General features: G+C 45.6%; 1 pseudogene; it reads left to right on the forward strand.

The window, feature by feature from the left end:
- Positions 1–3871: 3871 nt before the first annotated feature.
- LOC119306387 overlaps positions 3872–6805 on the forward strand; it is a 12239-nt pseudogene continuing 9305 nt past the window's right edge.

Consider the following 6805-nt stretch of genomic DNA (forward strand, 5'->3'; position numbering starts at 1 on the left):
GGAGACGGTGAATCGACAAAGATATGGGAGGACAATTGGTTGCCGAGACCAAACATGAAGAGACCGATCACCTCTCTAGTGCAGAATCCTCCAACTACAGTAGCTGAGTTGATAGATCACACTACATCATCCTGGAAGGAGGATCTAGTCCGGACGGTGTTTATACCAATCGATGCTGCAGCCATACTGCAAATACCCCTTTGCACAGGACAGACTGACGATTTCTGGGCCCGGTCCGAGGAGAGGAAGGGCACGTTCACCGTGCGTTCAGCGTATCGGATGATCCAACTAATGAAGCTCAGCCGCGAGGCATGGCTTTATGAAGATGGCTCGGCTTCTGACTCTCATGGAGCTGACCAGGGGTGGACAAAACTATGGCGGATCAAGGTCCCCTCAAAACTGAAAATTTTCTTATGGAGACTCGCCAAGCACTCTGTCCCCACAGCATCGCTGCTCCATCATTGAAATATGTCAACTTCCCGAGCTTGCTGCCTTTGTGGGGCGGTTGACACCTGGCGCCATGCCCTTGTGGATTGTTCGGTCTCTAGGAGTACTTGGGCGCTGTCTTCAGAGGAGATTCTCACCAAGTTGAGCACATGCACAGAGGAAAACGCGAAAAGATGGTTATTCGTCATGCACGAAGCGCTCAACCAAGATGATTTCCTTGCTTTCGTCGTCACACTATGGGCTCTGTGGGGCGCTCAAAGGAAGGCCATGTACGAGGATATCTTCCAGACACCTTATGCCATTAACGGGTTTGTAAAATCCTACATAGCTGAACTCAAGGCAATCCAGACTCCGACGGCCGTTGGGGTCAGGGCTCCACAAGCTCGAGGTAACAGATGGATGGCACCACCACAGGGCCTGGTGAAGATCAATGTTGATGCCGCCGTAGGCCGGGAGAGAGGTGCAGTAGGAGCTATCTGTAGAGATCAGGATGGAGCCTTCTTGGGAGCTTCGGCGGTGGTCTTCTCTCATCTTTCAGATCCAGGCACTTTGGAGATGCTCGCTATTAGGGAAGCCCTGGCACTGGCAGATGACATATATATCAGGAGGATTCATGTTGCGTCGGACTGTAAAGTGGCCATGGATGACATCCATCAACAATGCAAAGGAAGCTATGGGGCTATTGCACATGAAATCATATAGCATAGGGCAGAATTTGAGGTTTGTAATATACGTCATGAGTTTAGGAGCTCGAACATCGAAGCTCACAAACTAGCAAAGCACGCTTTATCTCTCGGGGTTGGTCGCCATGTTTGGTTAGGCCAGCCCAACGATCTTGATTTCGTCCCTTTAAACATTGTGACGACGTAATAAAGCTTTGCAGTTTGTCTAAAAAAAAGGCAGTTAGATGTGCAGAACGCGTTCCTTTATGGTGTTTTTGAAGAGGAAATGTACATGAAACAACCTATTGGGTTTGAAAGTAAAGGTGCTCCCTCTCATGTGTGCAAACTTGACAAAGCACTATATGGATTAAAGCAAGCTCCAAGGGCATGGTATTCTTGCCTCTGTCATAAAATGCTGGCACTTGGGCTTGTTCCATCAAAATCTGACACCTCATTGTTTATTTACAACAAGTCCAACACATGCATATTTTTTCTCATCTATGTTGATGACATTATTGTGATAAGCTCATCTAATGAAGCAATCACAAGACTGTTAAAAGATTTGGGTGCAGATTTTGCCTTGAAGGATCTTTGGTGGCTTGCATTTTTTTTGGAATTGAGGTGAAGAGACACAAGGAAGGACTTCATCTCTCTTAGGAAAAGTATGCAACTGATCTGGTAAAAAAGACTGGCTTGCAAGGTTGTAAACCCTCACCCACTCCTTTATCCAGCTCAGAAAAATTATCTCTTACAGAAGGGACACTCTTGAATTAAGAGGATAGCACAAAATACAGAAGTTTAGTAGGGGCATTACAATATCTCACCCTTACTAGACATGACATTTCCTTTGCTGTTAACAAAGTATGTCAGTTCCTTCATGCACCCACAACTGTTCACTTGACAGCTGCAAAACGTATAGTCAGATACGTCAAAAACACTCTGGGCATTGGTTTAAATTTCAGAAAATCACCCTCTACTCTTGTCAGTGCCTTCTCTGACTCTGATTTAGCAGGATGCCTGGATGACAGACGATCAACTGGTGGGTTTGCAGTATTTTTTGGACCTAACCTAATATCATGGTGTGCATGAAAACACGCTACTGTCTCCCGATCAAGCACAGAAGCAAAGTATAAAACATTAGCAAATGCTACAACAGAGATAATATGGGTTCAGTCCATATTGAAGGAGCTTGGTGTGAAAAATACACAAATCCCATGTCTATGGTGTGACAATCTTGGTGCCACTTATCTTTCTGCAAATCCAGTGTTTCAAGCCAGGACAAAGCATATAGAAATTGATTTTCATTTTGTCAGAGAAAGAGTTGCTCAGAAGCAACTTGACATTCGTTTTGTGCACTCCAGAGATCAAGTTGCAGATGGATTCACAAAGGCTTTGCCTGTACAAAGTTTTGAAGACTTCAAGCATAATCTCGACTTGACCAAGTTATGATTAAGGGAGGGTGTCAAACACACATGCACATACATGTAACATGACAGGAGAGATCTTCGTTGGTAGTTAGTTCAGGAGGTTCAGGAGGTAGTTTAGGCGTATCATCTTATTATCTGTTGTAACTAAGGTCTATCTCCTCCTTATCTTTCTCCTCAAGATGTACCTTTGATCCTCTCCAACGGAATGTATGCGCTATCAGGGTTATTGCGCCCATGCTATATAACATGCAGCATGTCCCCTCATACGAGGTAAGAAGTTTCCGCCTATCACACAAAATAGACCACTTCGGTTGAATGTGAAGAAGCCCAGAACAATAATAGTTGTTGCGAGGGTATGCTATCTCTCTCTGAATTTTGTGATCAGTATTGGCCAAAGTTTATCGAGTTCCTATTTTTTTTAGGGGAGGTTCCTAACTTCATTTTGTTTCATCGGGGAAAATACATTGAGGTAGGTAAAGAAATATTAGATATTAGCAATGTCCTATTTCGATAAATTTGGATGTTGAAAAAAGTCCACTTTTGACTAAATTTTGCATGAACAACGAATGTATTTTTGCACATACTATTCTAATTAAACTTGAACATGAACTATTTTTTTCTTCCGTTGCAACGCACGGGCATATGTGCTCCATCCGTAAGAAATTTAAGAGCATTTAGATCACTACAGAGGGTGTACTACTGGAACGTGACAACGTTTTAATAGCTATTCCTTCTGAAAAGTTAGCATCGAAAATCACTGTAAACAGCTTCAACATCATGTGACATGCCTACGCTACAGAATCTATCAACTTCTGCCTCCAGTATAATAAATAACAGTGTTCAGATAATTAGCGTCACAATAATGACCGACGGTAAAGGCGAGCAAGCTTCAGTTAACTGTTAAATTTGTCGGACGGTAAACAGAGGAGCTGAGAGTCGACGTGAGCCGTTGATCTGGCGAGCTTGAATTGGAGCCGTTCATCGAATCTTTCTCTTCCCTGCGCCGTTTCTTCAGTCCGTGTCGCTGTCGATTTCTTCAGTTATCTTCAGGTTCAGATTAGTAGCACCGAGTCCTCCTCAATCGTCCGTCTCCTACTTGGACTGGACTCTCGTTCACTTCCATGGCCAAAGAAGATCCACTCTGCCGGGACGCCGGATCAACTCGGTCTATACAATTCCGACACCAACACCCCCTAATCCAGTAACAGGGAGGAAGATGCTATAAAGGCCTGGCGATCCCCTCAACTTCCTCCTCACATCGCACTACGAGATCAAGGATCCAAGGATCGTTTACCCACTTTCCAAGGAAAACAATCGAATCGAGACAAACTCGCGTCTCATCCCATGGCAAGCCAGGGCGATGCAAGCGGGAAGAAGGACTACTCCACGGCGATCCTGGAGAGGAAGAAGTCGCCGAACCGGCTGGTGGTCGACGAGGCGACAAACAACGAGAACTCCACCGTCGCCCTGCACCCGGACACCATGGACAACCTCGACCTATTCCGTGGCGACACCGTCCTGCTCAAGGGCAAGAAGCGGAAGGACACGGTCTGCATTCTACTCCCAGACGACACGTGCGACAAGACCAAGGTCCGGATGAACAAGGTTGTCAGGAAGAACCTGAGGGTCTGGCTCGGTGACGTCGTCTCCGTCCATCAGTGCCCGGATGTCAAATACGGGAAGCGCGTCCACGTACTCCCAATCGATGACATCGTCGAAGGGATTGCCGGAAACCTGTTCGACGCCTTCCTGAGACCCTACTTCCTCGAGGCCTATCGTCCCCTCAGGAAAGGAGACCTGTTCCTGGTGAGAGGCGACATGACGAGCGTGGATTTCAAGGTCGTGGAGACCGACCCCGCGGAGTACTGCATCGTTGCGTCTGACACGAAGATATTCTGTGACGGCGAGCCTGTCAAGCGGCAGGATGAGGAGAGGCTCGACGACGTCGGCTACGACGATGTCGGTGGGGTCAGGAAGCAGATGGCCCAGATCAGAGAGCTGGTTGAGCTCCCACTGCACCACCCCCAGCTGTTCAAGTGCATCGGTGTGAAGCCTCCAAAGGGCATCTTGCTGTATGGGCCACCTGGGACCGGCAAGACCCTCATTGCCAGAGCTGTGGCCAATGAAACAGGGGCCTTCTTCTTCCTGATCAATGGCCCGGAGATCATGTCAAAGATGGCCAGAGAGAGCGAGAGCAACCTCAGGAAGGCATTTGAAGAGGCCGAGAAGAATGCGCCGGCCATCATCTTCATCTATGAGATCGATTCCTATAGCAACCAGACCTCAAACAGTTCTCTGTGCTCAGGTGTCATCCCTGGATCAGTAATGCTAACACCACACAGTACTTGAAGGATTTATAACAGAGTAGCAATCACACGCTTATTACATCGAATGTATCAAGAGAGAACTTATTAAAATAAATATGGCTTAAGGCCATCTAATAACGATAACAGCGGAAGACTTGGAAGATAAGCGAGTCCATCAACTCCAACGGCATCACTGAGTATAGAACCACGACCTAAAGGCACCTTACTCATTGTCTGAAAAGTCTGTAACATGAAACGTTACAGCCCGAAAACGGGTCAGCACATGGAATATGTTGGCAATGTAACACATAGAGAAATATGATGAAATAAGCTATACTACATGCATATTTGGCTGGTGGAAAGCTCTATGGTTACATTTTTGCGTAAAGCCAATTTTTCCCTACTGCAAAGGAATAAATTTATTTAACTATTATGGTGGTTGTTAAACATTGAGAATGGTTGACAACATTCTCAATCCCAATTAAGCATCATCATTAAACCCAACAAAATTAATTAAAGTAACATGATGAGATTCACATGATATCCAAGTACTAGATACTCTAGATGTCCATAACCGGGGACACGACTAACCATGATTAGTTTGTTACACTCTGCAGAGGTTTGCACACTTTTCCCCACATGACTCGATCTCCTCCGTTTGATTTCTCGCACTTCATGGTGTTAGAGAAACGGATGACAGAGACATAGTCTTTCAGAAGCGCTAGCACCTTACGATGGGTAGACCGTACCAACCTACATCCCCTACATCTACTAGTCTACCACTGTAAGAGTTCGCACGACTTAGTCAATTATGCTAGAGCCCATAATAGCATGTGGCTGCACACTGAAGTTTCTAGCATGAATAATCTTATGGTCCCTTTGAGCCTGGGTGGCGGTCCAAAAACAAACAGGCAATCCTGGAATACCCAGGTACCTCAATCCACCCAGATGTGTATTAAAGTTTCCACCTTAAATAAACCATTAAATTAACAATCTCACATCTGTCATGGATACACTCACCCAATCCACGTCTACTAGCATAGTATGGTATAATAAGCAAACGTAGAAGTAACTCACAAAGGTTTGAAAATAAAACAGGTAATAGGTACTACCTCAACTACTTCCCAAAACCCACAAATTAATTATATCCTAATCATGCAATGTTTGAGGATTGATCTAATGCATAAAAACTGGGTATGAGAAAGGAATGATCAAAGTGTTACTTGCCTTGCTGATGATCCGCGGAACCTAGAGACTCGAAATAACAGGCGGCACACTCCGGGTATTCTATCGCAGACAAACAAACAAGCATACAATAAGTACTCATCTAATGCACAGGTAAAACTCAAGTAAGAGATCTAACCAGAAAGTTCAACTTAAGAACTCCGGTTTGCAAAAGAAAACAAATCGAACGAAGATACGAAAGTCAAACGGCGAAGAAAACAACTTCGTTTTACTAATCTGGATTTAAGTCAATTTTTATAGTAGCAAAAACTTGTTCAAGTTGGTTATTTGAAAAGAGGGTTTCGAGACGAAACTCCAGGCGCTTGAATCACCTGATTCCGATAAACGAGCGAAAAGTTATACCAGAACGAAAATCGGATCAGAAATCGCGATCAGAAAATCGCGGATTAAATCCGAGAAAAAGAAAAACGATGAACAGCTTAACGAACGAACGTTCGTTAACTGGATCTAAACGACGAACACGTTCGTTAAAACGAATGAATGAGCGAACGCTCGCTATTTAACCGAACCAAAAAAACCGATCTAATAAAAAAACGGAAACTAAAAAAAAACCGGCGAAAAACCGAACGGTTTTTCGAGAAAACCGGCGGCGCGGAAATCGAGGCACCTCGGGCGGTGGGCGGCGAGGCGGCGGGCGGCGGCTCCGGCGAGGTCGGCGGCTCCGACGGCGGCGGCGGCGGCGGCTGGCAGCGGCGGTGCGGGTGGCGGCGGCGGCGCG

The sequence above is a fragment of the Triticum dicoccoides genome, chromosome 1B, assembly GCF_002162155.2.
Source record: "Triticum dicoccoides isolate Atlit2015 ecotype Zavitan chromosome 1B, WEW_v2.0, whole genome shotgun sequence".
Lineage (NCBI taxonomy): Eukaryota > Viridiplantae > Streptophyta > Magnoliopsida > Poales > Poaceae > Triticum > Triticum dicoccoides.